This window comes from Drosophila sechellia, chromosome 3R, assembly GCF_004382195.2.
Source record: "Drosophila sechellia strain sech25 chromosome 3R, ASM438219v1, whole genome shotgun sequence".
NCBI lineage: Eukaryota > Metazoa > Arthropoda > Insecta > Diptera > Drosophilidae > Drosophila > Drosophila sechellia.
The window spans coordinates 18195445-18211552 of record NC_045952.1 but is presented as its reverse complement, the minus strand read 5'-3'; the positions used below and the strand labels follow the sequence as shown (position 1 = coordinate 18211552).

General features: G+C 40.3%; 1 non-coding gene across 1 annotated transcript; it reads right to left on the bottom strand.

The window, feature by feature from the left end:
* Positions 1 to 13928: 13928 nt before the first annotated feature.
* Trnas-gcu lies at positions 13929 to 14010 on the bottom strand. The gene has a single exon. It is a non-coding gene; the product is annotated as a tRNA-Ser (tRNA).
* Positions 14011 to 16108: the final 2098 nt, after the last annotated feature.

Here is a 16108-nt window from a genome sequence, read left to right as displayed (position 1 = left end):
TTCCAATTGGTGGTGAGTTCAGTTACTCAACGAGCGTCGAGCTGCGCACTGCCCCAAAATAAATAGCCAGGAAGCTCCGCTGAAGTGCATGCAGTGAATAGTATATTTAACGATTCGATTCGCGGCGTGGGCGTCTTCTTCTTCTTCGGACCGTTCCCCTCGCGTCTCGCATCTTGCCTCTCGCTCGCTCCAACAACGCCGGCAATTGCACTTGGCGTGCGTGTGTGTGTGTGTGTAAGTGTGAGTGCGTGTGTGGTTTTCCGAAAGAATGTGAAATCATAATAAAAGTCGCGATTTGTTGTTGCTATTCGGCGCAATTAGCCACTATTTAACGCACATGTGTGTGTTTCGAGCTTATTTGTGTGTGAACAAAGCCAGGCATCCCGTTTTGGCGGAAATAAATGCAATCCTGATGGCAGGATCAAGGTAAAATGGAAACATTTGGGATCTATTGCATGAATGAACCAATGTTGAAGAAGCAGCACAAGCAGCAGCAGCGACAACAACACAGCGGCAGCTAGGAGAGCGAAAGAGAGCGAAGGCAAACAAACGAAAATACAACAATAAAAAAGAAGGAAAAACAACAAAAGGTAAGTGCGTGTGAGTGCGTGTATGTGTGTGTGTGTGAGGGTCTGGAGGCCGCACCTCCCAATCAGAAAATTAGTGCTGTGTGGGTGCGCGTTACACTTTTTGTACTTATTTTTTTCGGCTTTAACTGTTATTATTATTTAAGTAGCACGAACGAGGGAATTACATAATTTCGGTTTTTTTTTTGTCTCTCTTTTGAGACTCCAAATAGAAAGCGAAAGTATTCTTATGGGAGCACACCAGCGTGTGCGTGTGTGTTTGTTTTATTTATGAATGGTGATTATGAGACTTGATAATTAATTGCCAGCATACGTTGTGATTTGATTTCTGTGCGTTAACCAGTTGAGCGGCTGTCTGTCTCTTTTGCACCCACAGCTGGTCATAAATCAAATAAAAATTTCACGCCACACAAATGAAAAGCAACAAACAAAAGAGACGAAGCGATGAACTCCCTCGCGTTCTGATCAGAACAGGAAGAAGAAGCAGTCGCATTTGCAGCTGCGCCGAGCGATCATTTTCGCATACTTCTTTCTTAATTTGTTTTTGCCGAGCCATTTTTAATGTGAAAATCTTGCGGGCGAAAATTGGTCGCCGCAGTTGGCCAAAAACATAACACATAAACAACACATTTTATGGGACGCCGGTGGCGGCGAACTTACACAAAAAAAAATTTATCTATTTTATATTAAACATGTTAAAGATTTGAATTAGGTATAAATCATATTCGTTAAATATGAAAATTTAAATTAGCTATTTTATAATCAAAAGTAATAGCGTTATAAAATGTGCTTACTTAAATATTTGTTTTTAAAAATTAATTTTTATCCGTGGAGCGAATTCGCCCACGAGCCAGTTTCTCTTTCTCACTTATGCTCTCTCTCTCCTGCTCACGCGATCGTTGCCAAATTTCAATTCACGCCCGCTGTTTTTGGCCCTACACTGCGGAAGATCCGTTAACTGGTTCGAGTCTGATTGGCTTTTATGTAATTTAGTAGCACAGTGGTGCTCCGATACGGTGTACGGATAACAAGATGTATTATCATTTTATTAATACGAAACATTTAGATTTATGGCCCCTTTTTTTTACCGTTTTTACCGTAGCAATTAAATTTTACATTTGCAAACAATTCTTTTAATAAAGTGCATAAACATCACCCTGTGAACAGCACAATATTTCAGTCTTATTTCAAAAAATATTTTATGCCGGCCAAAAAGGCCAATACAAATACACACGCAAAATACAGCAGAAAAACGACTTGAGCGTGTCGGTGTTGACGTTAATGAACTACAACAACAATTATGTTATGTACGTTTTGTAGACGGCAGCAAACAGCCAACAAAACAACAACTACATTTCACCGCAGTTCCTTTGTTGTTTCTGCGCCTGTGCTTTTGGTAACGATTTTTTTTAAAACTGACTTTGGCTATAAGACAAATTTATGTTGTCCATTTGCTTGCAATTAGTTTATGAAGTCAACTGCGCGGTGAAATACACATAACAGTCGATGTTTCCTTGTTGCAGGCAAATGAATAATTTGATTGTGTTTGATCGAATGATTGTTCGAATTTTTATTAACACCGGTGCGCTTCGTTGCTAAGATTATTGAACACATAACATATATGTATGTACCAATGCATTGGTACATTGCAATGTATGTATGATACATATATTAAATAATCTTTGGTTGTTGATAGTTTAGTGTTGAGTTTTTTGAGTTTTCACTTTACTAAGCTACTTAACGTCATCCTCCGCTCTTAGTTATTTATCGTCAGTTTGCTGCCGCTGCTGCGTCGACATTTTTGCATTTCACTGCAAAGCCCATTAGTACAGTAGTACTTCTGTAGCCGGAAACACATAGCGATTCAAAGATGTCGAGTTGCAAAGTACATTGTTGAAAAATAAATAAATAAGCAGCTCATTAAAAGAAAAGTTGTAGCATGCTTTTAAACTCTCTTTTAATTGGTTTAAAACCTCTTAGTGTGAAATTTCCTAAAAGTCACCTCTGTGGATGTGGCTCTGTATTTTCAATTTCTGCTTTATGCTCTCTTGTAATTGTTTGCCCTTCGCAAGGTTGTTCCCACTGTGCGTGGGCGCTTTGGGGTGGGTGGGCGTGGTGGTGGTGGGGGCGCGAGTTGCGGCAGTGGCAGCGGTTTTCTAAAAAACATTTTGTTGGGCTGCCAAACAAAAGCAACAGCTGCGTTCTGCTTTGGCCGCTGCTTTCGGGCCTTTGTGAATGTGCAGCAAACAGCCTTGTAAGCGCCACCCACATAAAGAAGCGGACCACACAAAAAATTGTATGGTCACCAACACAGACGCCGCACAGCATCTGCACCGTGTGCTTGTGTGTGTGTGTGTGTGTGTGTGTGTGTGTGAGAGCGTCTGTAGAGGCAACTATGACGTGAGCAGCAGCTGTCAAAGTCGCCCACGCCTCAAGTCGCGCTTTAAAAGCGTCATGTGCTCAGCTGAGCGCGTCTAGCCCTCAGTCTTTCTCTCTCTCTCTTTCTTGGTACCCCTCTCTCTTGCTCTTTCAGGCTGAAGCTTTGTGCACGTGTGCGTTTGAGATTTTCAGCTTTCTAGTCAGCGATTTAAATGTATGACTATACTTCAAAGCGTTAAATATCTATGCAAATTGCACTCCCTAATTTCAAAACCTATTTTCTGAGGCAAACATCTCTAATAATTTCACAAGGAAATTTGGTTTCGCCTCTAAAAACTTTGTAGAACTGTACTCTATATCTCTAAATAAATGCGTCTATGTGTTTTTTGTAGATGAAAAGGTAAAATCGGTTGCATTTCGATAAGACAAAAGGGTTGTCCTTATTGAATCCCAATTTACTGAGCTGTGGCGTAAGACTCTTGCTCAGTTTCAATTAAAATTGCATAAAAGAAACGTTTTACCTTCCAGCCAGCCACTTCATTCAACTTGAATCTTTCAGCAAATTCATTTGGGGACAACTCCTACATACAAGTGTGTGTATGTGTGTGTGTTTCTCAGAATTTCTACCGTATTTGCATTCGTATTCGTTTCATTGCACTTTGGGCCTTCGGTTCGGGCCACATACTACACCACAACAATGAGAATGAGCCATGGCATAATAAACTTTGCCATTTGTGCCTCATCTTGCCAGCCGCATCTTCATTGCCCTTGTTTGTCTAGGTCTTCTTTTTTCTAACCTTGTGCCAATAAAATTGAGAAAACAACCCAAGAAGATGTGATGTGCACCGCACACAGAAAATGAAAAACTAGAAATGTTTCTAACACAATTTTCTACTTGCTTTGCCATTGTTGGCCGAAAGTGGGGGCGCAATGGGGCAAGGGGAAGGTGTGCAGAAGTGCCAGGGAAAATTGAGTGTGTCGAGCGGCATTTAATTTCTTGCTAGTTATTTTGGCTAGACCACTAGGTTATGCCTCAGTTGCGCCGCTAGGTGGCGCCAGTCGCCAGTCCACAGCACGTTCCCAATTAATCGACGCCACTCGCTTCATTTTATCTACGAGCATCCAACTATCAGTTGGCGCTGCGCTGATCAACACCTTCAATTCGAGAGTGTGGATGTGAGTGTGAGTGAGTGGGCCGCGCCAGGTGAGTGGGCCCGTTAAAAGCGCCCCGGTGACTCAACTCAACTCAGCAAGCGCTCTGCTCATTTCATGCTCCTCGGCGAAGCACAGAAAGCCTACGGTCGATCAGAAAGCAGGCGCACTGCAAAAAACGATATTAGAAAATGTTTTCAGAAATTTGAAAAATATTACAACATGATTTTTCGTAGCATTATGCTGTAGCAATAACTAATAAACCGAGTACTATTAAAAAACATACATTTTTTATCATACAAAATTCCAAACTTATATCAGAGCTTGGAACCTTACTTATCATAAACATTATATGATAAGATACGGGATATCTTTTAGGGCATTAGTCTCTTTAACCTTAGTTAAACAGCTCTCTCTTAAAATTTGAAAAACATACCTAAAATAGTTATAATGATGGTAAAAGGTATCCTATTTTCAGATCCTAAGATGGGGAACAACGTCTTCGGATGCTTTTTCCAGTGGACGAAATTGACTTTCGGTGAATATGTGTGAACATTTGTACGTGCCGATAAGGTGGTGTAAATATTTGCAAACAATCGAGCAGCTCACCTGGACTCGCTCATACATAATGTACTACCTTTTCCCCATTTTGGCCGTGTCATTTACTCGGCGTTGTTTTTTGAATTGTCGGTTGTTGTTCTCGGCGCTGGGGCTGAGTTGCCTAAAAGTCTGCGCTTATCAAGGAATTTTCAGGGGGACGTGCGGCGACTCAATTTACTTAATGCCGCACCTTAACCGCCGCAGCAACAAATGAAGAAAACAAGAGGTGAGAAAGAAGAGCGCCCTGGCGAAAGGCGAAAAATGCATGATTCATGCGGTCGGTATTTCGCTGCGCTGCGTTGGCGTGCACTGAAAACAATTTGGGCACAGTAACACCTTAAATCAGGAGTTTAAAATGAAGCAGTCCATATAAGGCAACAGGCTGAAAAAAAAAACATTTTTATTGGCTATGATTGCCTAGTGTTTTTTTCGAGTGTAAAGCGATGGGCGGTGGTCTGTTAGTCAGTGGGTCAAACTGGTGTGGGTGGTTGGGTATTAAGGGAGCTTTCGTTTTGCCGGCTGTCTGCTTGTTAATTTTAATTGATTTTAATTTGATTCGCTCAAAGTGAATTTTGTTTGGCCAACGCCAAAGTTTTTTTTTTTAGACTTTACTCCCTCCTCCTTTTATTTCTTGCTCCTGCTGCTCTTCAAATAAATTGAATTTCTGAGCACATATATCGGGTTGATGCGGGGAGGGATGGGGACGGGCTTGGCAAATGGCTGACCCACTTACGGGCTAGAGAAATGTTACTTGTAGAAAATATATTTTTTGTTAAATATTACAGTGGAAAGAATGCACTTTGCATTCCACATTGCAATCATGCCCAGCCCCAGCCAAAAACCCATCCAGACAAAGAAAAGAAGCATGAAAACAAACACACTCTGGAGCCATGCCATCTGTCCTTCTCCAGCATGTATCTAGTTCTCCAGAGGATCTTTCACCTGGCAGCCTTTGCACTTTGTTAGCTCATTGAGGTGCCGCTGGGAGTTTCTGTCGACTTGAGTAGCTGCTCCAAACTCTTCCAACTCCTCCATTTCCCCTCTGAATTTACCGCCTTTCTTCGTTGTCCCGCTTTTACCTGATTCACCTGCTGCTTGTGAGCTTAATGAAATCCGCAATGTTACCCACGTATGAATGCATGTACATAGCCACACATAAATTCCCCTGTAGATCCTGATGGTTTTGCTGAAACGGGGTATTTCTGTTTTCAAATCAATTGGGTCATGGAATGAGGTTTAAATGACGTTTATAAATACATAAAAATATTTGTTCTGTAAACTAGTAATGTAAGTCTGCTTAAGATAGCACACAAAGTACGCTTTCAATTTGATGAAACAATAATAATTTTCTGCTTCGGTAATGGGAACATTCATATTCGGTTACGTAACGAATGTATGTATGTAGGTCTTAATGCACTTTGCCGCTGTCCGTTGTCAGTCGAGCGGTAAAGAAGGAGAATGCATGTCGCTCGTCTGAGCTGTTTGCACGGAGGAGGTGTGTTTGCGTTTGCGGGTGTTTGTTTGTCTGGATGCATTCGGATGAAAGCTGGAAGGGATGTGCAGCCAGCCATCGACATGCCTTTGTGGGGGCCATGTCTTTTGTTGCTTTTATCCTGGCCATAAAGTTCAAGGAGCTGGATTGAATTCCGCTCGGCTCCTTGCCATTCTCTCTTCACACACACATTTGTCAGTGCCTTGTCTTGCCAAATACACTGAAAGAAACAAGCAATAGCTTAATAAGAAAGTAGCATATATCACAAAATAAATTCAATTTATATGCATATCCTATAACTACTCGAAATTTTAAACCTTTAAAGTAAGAAACTCCTTTTTTCTCTGTGTACTACTGGACGTGGACCACCCGATGATGCTGGGAATGCATTTTTATGCGCATTATTAAGTAATGCTGGGGGTTGAGGTCACGTGGGTGGGACAAAATCGCTTTGCTTCTCAACCGAACCGTTTAGAAGTATTTATTGTGGATTCTCCAAATGGGTTTCCTCCTCGGCCAGAGGGGTATTACAGCGAATCGCGCGAATGGAATTTGTAATGTGGATGGATGGCAACGGAAAGGATATTGAGCGAAATGCATCTCAATAGGTTGTTATGAAAGGGAAGCGTTGCTATACGACGTCCTGAAGGCATTGTCCAATATTTTCAATCGATTTGCATTCTGCGATATCTGCAAAAAGTAATTGATTTCATAAAAATACGACAGGAATAGGAGAAAGGAGTAAGAAATCTAGAAATATTAATATTATGGAAATGGGATTCTAACTGCAACAAAGAAAATACTCCAAAAGGATTATAAATTCATGCTAACGATTTTCCAATTACTTTTGCTTTGCCAGCTTCGTTTTAAAAGCCATTTCAAACTTTTTTTTGGGCTGACCGAGAAAATATCTTGGCAGTTCATTTACGTACATGTGTCACGGTTTTTGTCCCGTCACTGTGACCGCAAATATTTTATTTACATTCCATCCGGAGAAGCCAACCTATTCGGGGTTTAACACCAAAAAAGCGGGGGACTACGCAGTTTGTAGAACTATTTGCGAAACCAACACATGATGGGTGCTGCTGGTAGCGGTGGTGGTGCTGGAAGTGGAGGCATCCTCGTAATGGCTGCTTCAGTGAACCAGGTAAAGGCGGTGGCTCCAAAAAGCGCAACATATTTGGTGGGAAAAAGAGAAGCACATCCCGGCCAGGGTTGCCACCCCTCGCCTCCTTTCCGAGCTTCCCATCATATGCAATCATTTTAAATCTGGGTAAAAATGCAGCCACTTTGCCGTGCAGGCTCATCAAAAAAAGATGCGCATATGTGTACCAGCTCAACCAGCGCACATAAATAAATATATATACATATATAGGTAAAATATAGTTGTATAAACATGTACATATGTATAGGGCTATATGGGTTATATTGTGGCTTTCCCTGCGCGGCATAAAAAGTATAAATAAAATAATTTAAAAAGGGCCAACGATTCGAATGGGGGTAAAAACTTTTCCTGAGCCCTGCACCTCCACTTACCCTTTCCCCCAATTTTGAACAGTGTAGCAAATATGCAAAGCTCGCACACAATCAAAGAGCTGCAGACTTTTGGCATTGCCTTGCGGTTTTTTAGGAAAATGGGTGGAAAAGTGCAGGCGTCTCTGTCGCTGAAAATCCTAAAATGCTTAGCGTGGCAAAATCAATTTGATGCCATTTGTTAAAACGCTTTATGGCTATGTGTGAGTGAGGAAAGTGTGCCTGTGAGTGAGTGAGTGCATTAAATATGTATGTGCGATGGAGAATTTTCCGATAGAGATTTTCGGTTAAGAGTCGCCTCTGAATAGCAAGACTGGAAGCTTCACATCATGCGGGAGGATTTTATAGGCACTTTTTATTGTTCGATTTTTTTTCGATCTGAAAGTGCAAGGAAGCTTTCCTACGGCTTAAAATTTTAATACCTCCATTACCTTGCAAAATCTGGTAACAATGCGGTCGGTTTAACAAGCAATCAGCTGCATTGCAGATATTTAATGCAATAAATATTGATTATTGTCCTTAAAGTTAAAGGTGTTGTAGCAGATTAATTATTAAATTTTAAGGTTTCATACGAAAAACTTTCTTAAATTCGATTTGCACAAATAGGGAACAAACCGGGCGTAGATTTTTCCATTTTCTTTCAGTTTTATGCCACTTTTTCGTCACACCCGTGGGGGTGTGTGTGTGTGTGTGTTGGCCAATGTGTTCTCGCCTGTTTGTGTATGCTTAATGCCTTTGTGTTTGTGTTTAGCGCACGAATATCGGTCAAGGCTGGCAATGCAGCCAACTGGCGCACATTTAGACGACGTTTGGTTGTCGCCTCAGCTGGCTCAGCTGCCTCAGTCGCTGCCTTCTGATGTCTGTGCCTCATTTCTGGCAAAATATGCCACTAAATCAACACGCCAAGCGCTGCAGCAAACAGCAACTACACTGAGAGAAATTAAATCAAAAATGAAAAGCAGTTTTTAGAATTTTTTCGAAAATAAATTTCAGAAAGAAAGAAAAATATAGAAATTGGATATTTCAAAAATAAATATGGCTTTAGCAAACAAAAATATTTTGTGCAACTTTTGGCGCAGTGTAGAGCAGCATCCCACGCCTCAGTGGCGACACGTTTGTTGGCAACTCACCTGCGAAATCTCGCTGCTGGCGTTAATGACATTTCAACATAGTTCCCCCCGCACTTCTCGTTTAATTTCTCCCACCCCCGCGCGTGAAAATGTTGTACATGACAATGCTACCCTGTAGCACAACATGGCAGCCCCACGAAAAAAACTAAATGGCATTAAAAAGGTCAAGGATGTTTTTTGTAGGTCCTGCGGCGTGCACGCCATCAGAAGAAGCTCAACCCACACCCAATTTACCGGGATTATGCTCCCGTGGCCGTGGTTCTGTTTAGTGCTGATTAAGTGCCCACAATTCCTGACCCAAATGTCCGATGGCAGCGATGGCGTGTTTGTTGCCATTCTACTGGTGGCGGTTGCACCACAACTGCATTTGTTTTTCGGCTTTAGTCTGCTTTTATTTTGTCGCTGGAAGGCCGTCAGTTTTGAGCCGGAAGTTTGCGTGAGTTGTAAAAGGGAAAATAGAGCGAGAAAATGGTGGGAGTTTCCTGGAGGCTTTGCCGATGGGCGTGGCTGTTATGTTGTCCGTGATAAATTGAAAGGCGGTTGTATTTTTGGCCAAAAACATTGCCTATTAGCGTGTTTGCTTGGACATGTAAAAAGTGAATTCAAGTAATTGCTAGACGTTTAAGTACTTAGGGGAATGTTTTGTCAAACAAGTTGTAAAAAATGTGTTATTAAATTCAGCATTCCAACTAGTTGAAAAATACTCTTATTACTTATATATCCCTGTTATTTTTTCCAAAAATTAGAGTAAATAAAGTTTCAAACGAAAATACAAGAGCCCTTGCTGAAAGACTGGTTTTAATTCAGCTTAAATCAAGGCGAAGCTTATCAATTAGCGAAGCTAAAACAGAAAAAGGGGGCGGGGATTCGGGGCGGTCATTGAGGGGTTGAGATCCTACGTCAGGAAAGCTGCGCAGATTAATGCTCCATGCATAATCCTGTAGAGCGTAATTACCGCAGCTAACGCTAACCCAGCAGCACCGCAACTATCAACACAGCGCTTTGATTAATTATATGATTCATGTTTGGTTTTCCGAAATCCCTCCACCCAGAAACCCCTTTTTCCTGTGGCCCGTGGCTTCTGTAAAATTAATTAAGTCGAAATGAAACAAACCAGATACCCACTTTGTTTGAAGGGGGAAAAGTTTGCTGGCTGACACTGCTGTCCTTCTTCGGATAAAATAACGCATACGCCGCGTTGCCGCTTGAAAATTTGCCAATTTGTTTGGCTGTCATTGCATTAAATTTGCAGTTGTCCAACAAATGGCAATCAAGGCAAGAAAGTTGCACCACGCGACACGACAAATCATTGAAAAGTGTTCAATGCCGCTTTTGCAGCATCCGGAAATTCCCAGCATAGGAAAAACCACAGAATTCGGTGTAATCCCATTTAAGCAAGCTGCTTTTCAGCAGTTGATTTGCTTTGGCTTGCAGCATGGAGCGTGCTTGAAATCTGCTATCAACACTTGTTTATGGAGCTGGCTCCCCTTATGGCCCCCAAACCTCCCTCGCCTGGCCACTCAGTCGAATAGAGCTCTTCCGGCTAAGAAGTGTGCCCAAAAGGAGATGCGATCCAAGGCTTACGCATTTGTCGTCTTAGTAGTTGCAGCTTCTTGTGATTCTGCTGCTGGTTTTGCCACTCCCACTTCTGCCGGCTGCGGCAACTCTTAATCCATTTGCTGCACTCCCAGTCGCGCCCACACCCACCGGCGTATACACGCCCTGGCAATAAAACTTTCACTCTGCTCTGCCCTTTCCTCCAGGCCCTAACTTTGCTCCTGAACGAGTGCCTGCAATTTTTCCTCAACAACCAGAGGCGATGACGATGATGGCGACGGCGACAACACAACGTCAATGAGCTTTTCTTGGCCAGGCAGCGTCAGTCGGCTTTTATACCCAGCAAATTCAGAGGGTTGGTTCCAACTAAGGAGTTAATTAATAATAAAAATAAAATAAATTATAAGCAGATATAGATTAGGATATGCCTGTGCCTACTGTTATTTAAATTTGTTTAAAGACTTGTAAACTTTAAAAGGATCTTGAACGGTAGGATACATATGTTCCCTTCTGCTCCTCAGAATTGAATATTTTATTTCATTTTTCAAACTGAATAGCTACTAATTATCTATGCCATACATATACGGTATCCTTTTAGTTCATCACTTGATACAATCACCATTCTTTCCCTTGTTTATGCGAGTCTATTTACTTGATTTCGTTTCTTGAATTTATTTTCGGACTGACCTACATTGATGGCTGTGGACTTGGCTACGCCAGTGCCTTTGTGCTGTCCTCCTTCTTTCTGCCTCAAGAACTTTGGCTGTCTTTGGTTATATGCTATATGGTGTGGCATGTCAGCGAAAAACGTCATATGATTTTTGATTATAACGTCAATGGGACGACATAAAGCTCGCAGCTGCTCTTGGCTGTTGTCTTCGGTAGCGCCATTTCATGTTTTAAAAATACAGAAAAGAAAAATAATGCGAGAGTAAGTATTCTAAATGTTTGACAGCTGGAAAAACGAATTAAAAAAAAAAACAGGATGCAAGTGACTTAAATATTCTTTTGGCTGTTGGCATAGCCAAGACTTGTAATAACAAATAAATAAATATAGGAATACATGCAGTTTGTGCAATAAACGAAAAAGTCTAGCTATATTTTGTAAGAAATCATTGAGAAGTAAAATAGAGAATTTTTTCAATGTTATTTTTGTTACCAATTACCAATATTTAAGAGTCAGCCACATAAACAGTATCCAATGCAAGGACTAGGCATGCCAAGTGGTATATAAGGTCAGAGTTCATCGATGCATGTAAACGACAAGCCCGCAGAGGGCAACAAGGGTATACAAAATAGCCGAAATAATGTTGTCGGTCGACAAGAGTTCGCTTTTTCCACTGCCACTCGTCTGAATCCCAACTCCCAGTTGCTAACCATTCTGCCACTTTTTTCCGCCATGGGCAATGGCTTCTGGTCCTTTTGTTCTCCGCCACTGTCGCCGTCTCTTTCCCCGCCCCTGTTGCTGTCTCTATCGCCATCTCTGGACTCTGCTTCCCGTTTCCTGCGTTTTCGTTGCGCCAAAAATATGAAAATTGCTTGTTGTCTCTGTGGTCTCCACTCTTTCGCTTGTTATTTCCAAAACACTGGGGGAAAATCTTAATTTTCAAGTAATAATATTAACGAAAAAAAAGTAGTATTAGCCGGGAATTAAACAATAGATACAAATAAGTGCATTCTTTTCCTAGAGTGTATAACATGAATAGGATTTTGTTTTAATTAAGAGCATAACTTATGCACTTTGGCACAACAAATTTTCCCAGTGTAGCCATACACACTCCATTTTTAGCCTGCTTCTTGTAAGCTAAATGTCGTACATTTAGCTGTTTTGTTGTCATTTCTCTTTGTTGTTCCTATTATTACGGCTGTTGAAATAGTTTTACGAGATGGTTTCGTTGCTTTGATTTCGCAGTTGGAACAAGAACAAAGATTTTTTCCGAGATTAATCCGAATTGTGATGCTTGAACAGCAAGTATTCGATAATTAACATATTTCAATGTGAAATATTGAGCCATTTGTTTTGGTTCTACTTTACTAACTGCCTTTTGGCCAAAATAAATCGAAAATACGAAACGCATAAAGCCAGGGGTAGAGTGCAAATGGGTGAAGTTCTATTGTTCTAAGCGATTGTTTTCCTTTTTTTTTTTGTTTTTGTATGCCTAAAATTCAGGCCAGCTATAGATGGATTTTGATTGCCAAAATGGTTGAACAATCGCTCGGATTGAGGGAGGGGTTCGGTAAAAGGCTTTGACATGCAATATTTATCCGTTTAGTCATTTTAAATTTATAGATTGAAAAATTTCGAAATTGACAGCGTTTTACAATGTTTCACGTTAGTTGGCTGAACAATCGACTCTGTGACGAGCCAAACGCAGCTTGACGTGCAATAAATTCCATAAAACAATCTTCGCTATTTAATCCGAAAGAATTTTTTATAACGTGAAAATCCGGAAAAGTAGAAGAAAAGTTGATAGGCAAAATATCACATAATAAAATCTGTTCTTTTACTCATTTCAGAAATGAGAGAAATACAATACTGCAAGATGATATTAGTTTGATTATTATTTAATGTAGTTTTTGTTGCCGTATATTTTATGTGCGTACTTAGACTTTAAATAACAAGTTTTTCTTAGAAATCCGTACAAAAATGCGTACGAATTCCCGTGCAGAAAAGTATGTAACGGAAACATTTTCTACAGTCTCCAATTTAAATTAACTTCCGTGGGGAAAACGCTCTTAGCTGCATTAAGGTTGCGGCTGAGCTGCGTTAAACCCCTTCTAACCACACACCATCACCATTAATTGCATATACATATACATTATGCACACACATGCAAACGCACACTTGCATGTGGGTTAATGTAAGTGTGTGGGTAGGTTTAATCATAATTTACTAGGCCAGCGGCCACAGCTGTTGGCTTTTCCCCATTTTCCGGCGTGAGTCAATTAATAATGCGTCGAATATTAAATTTATGCAAAAAGGCAGCGTTAAGTGCATTAATACCGTAATCCAATAAGGGTAATAAAACCACAGTTATCTCCAAAGGAGCAAGACCTATTAAAGCTTATGGCAAATTTTTGCGGGTCTCACATCATTTTTATGGATAAGTTCTTGAAAACTTTTCACCCATTACCATATAAATGTAAGTGTAATATTACTATCTGCATATTTTATTTAGGCGATAAGCCAAGCCTACTAAAATCAAGAGAGCAACGAACCGCTCTAAATGTATATCCTCTGGGTCAGATTACTTAATAAGCTTTTTGCTTAATTAAAGCGAACAATTTTTTGTAATTGATGAGAGCCCAAAGAGCTAAAATATGTTCAGAGATCAGGAAATGCAATTTATTTCATGAACTCATCGCTCTGCAACGGTGTAATGAATCATTAATTTGGCAAATAAACACTAACAAATGTGCAATTGTGTTAACTTTCTGATTTGCGTACTTGGTAATACATATATAAAAGTGAAAAATAAATAAACAAAAAAAAAGCATCGACGAGGATGGGATTCGAACCCACGCGTGCAGAGCACATTGGATTAGCAGTCCAACGCCTTAACCTCTCGGCCACCTCGTCATGTGATTTATTGGCATATAAAAGGGTTATATTACCAAAAATGGCAGAAGTCACTTAAATCGCCAGCTCTAAGCAATAAAAGTTAAAATACGGCAGATAATAAATGCATATATAAATAGGAAAATATTATTCTACAAATTGCTTTCTGCATCTGCTATTGCAACTCAAGCCAATTCATTGCACTTTTTTTCTCTGTGGTTTTAGTTGCAAATGCATGGGATAACTAAATACAGAAAACTGTCGAAATTGTCGAAATGAAAATAAACAACTGACAGTTTGTTGGCTAGGTTTGGATTTTTCCTCTGGTCATGGTATGGTGCAGATTTAGGGGGATGAAAGGGTTTTTCTTCTTTTTTTTGTAACGCCCACACGCATTGCAATGCATCGTTTTGCATTTGAAATTTCACTGCCACTCGCTTGTCTAATTTATTTGCAAATTTTTGAGTGCAATTTTTGAGTATACCCTGCTGCAGTTGCTCCTCTCATCCACTTGTGGGTTTATATTTTATTTTCTTTTTGTGTGTGTGCATTTAATTACTGTTTATTTGTCTGGGCGACTTTGCAAATTATGCACACTTGAAGCGAATAGTAATTTCCAAGGGGGAATAAAGTTGAATATATTTTCTTTCGAATTTTTAACAACAAATTTAAGCTGAGTCAAAGGGAAAGTTTTATTTATTCTTCCATCTATTTATTTTCCTCCTTTGTGCGAAATAGCTGACGTATTTAAAATCAAATATCTGGAAATTCCCCACAATTCACTTTAAGGCTTTACTTCTAATGTGCTCTCTTTAGCACAAAGGCAGCATTTCGATGAATGTTTTTATTAAGTTCTTATATAAGTTAATGTTTTTCTTTTCCTCTAAAAGGCACTTCTGGCGCAAACACACAAAAAACTAACAAAATGGCAACAACAGTTGCTAAACTGCCCCAGAATATCCGCCCGAATTGCTCAACCATCGCCACCTGCATGAATCCTTTTCCCGGGAAGAAACTCTTGGGAAACACAGAACAAAACAAAAGTTGAAAATGCATTTTAATTACACGCGTCTCTCTGGCGTGTGCCACGCCTACCCCTGGCCATAGCCGCCTAGCCGCCCTCTCTTGAGTCATGCAGTCTGCGCTTCAATTTAATGGGTAAAAGTGCTTAAAGCAGCAGAACGCTGCCCAGAAAAAAATAAGCAATTAAATTAATTTTTCGGTTTGTTTCGGCGCACTTTTATGGGCCTGGCCCACAGAGCAGCCTCAATGCGTCGAAAGTGGACCGCGTTCTGTGAATAAAAAACAAGCAGGCAACAATTAAAAAAGTGTGCCAGCTTTTTTCGAGCGGCCAAGAAGCGACAAGTGACAAGAAATGCCGGCGACCTTCGAAAGTGGGCGGTGGGCTATGGGCGGTGGGTTGTTTTTTTTGGGTCGGTTGCTACGACAGTTTGTCATTTTTGCGCACATTCATTTAAATGTCGAAATTAATGAACAAACGCAACGAGCAACATTTGTCACGCAAATTGCTTAACTAATTGGCTAGAAGCATTTTGGGGAAAAGTGCATTTGCATTTTCCGACAGCTCCGAATTAATGAGGAATTTTATCAATGATGCATGCAAAATCAATTCCTAGCTTAAAAACTTTTCCAATTAACGAGAGTTTCTTCCGCTTTCCCTCTTTTTTCCCCCTTTCCCTCACTCAGCATAGTTTTTGGGCGAATAAGTGAAATATATATATATTTATTGCATCGTAAAAGTAAACCAATATTTCGCTCCATGACTCCATAAAACTTTATAGGAAGGAGCTAAAAAAAATAAAAATTTTTTTTGGGTGCGCACTGAAAACTTTTTATTAATGTTTGTCGCACTTTTTGGTCGGACATGCGGCGCCCGAGTCTAGAAAGCAATTTTATGTTTCGACCATTGTTTGTTGGCCTTTTCGCTGTTGCTGGCCGAAATAAACACATTTTTATTACAGAATATTTTGCGCTGGATGCGAGCATTTTATTGCACAACGGTTGGCTCTAAATCAAAAGCTTTTTACACTAACTGAAAATAATTTTCCAGGCAAAAAAATTCATGAATAAAACGCATAAATATGTGAATGCCCTATAA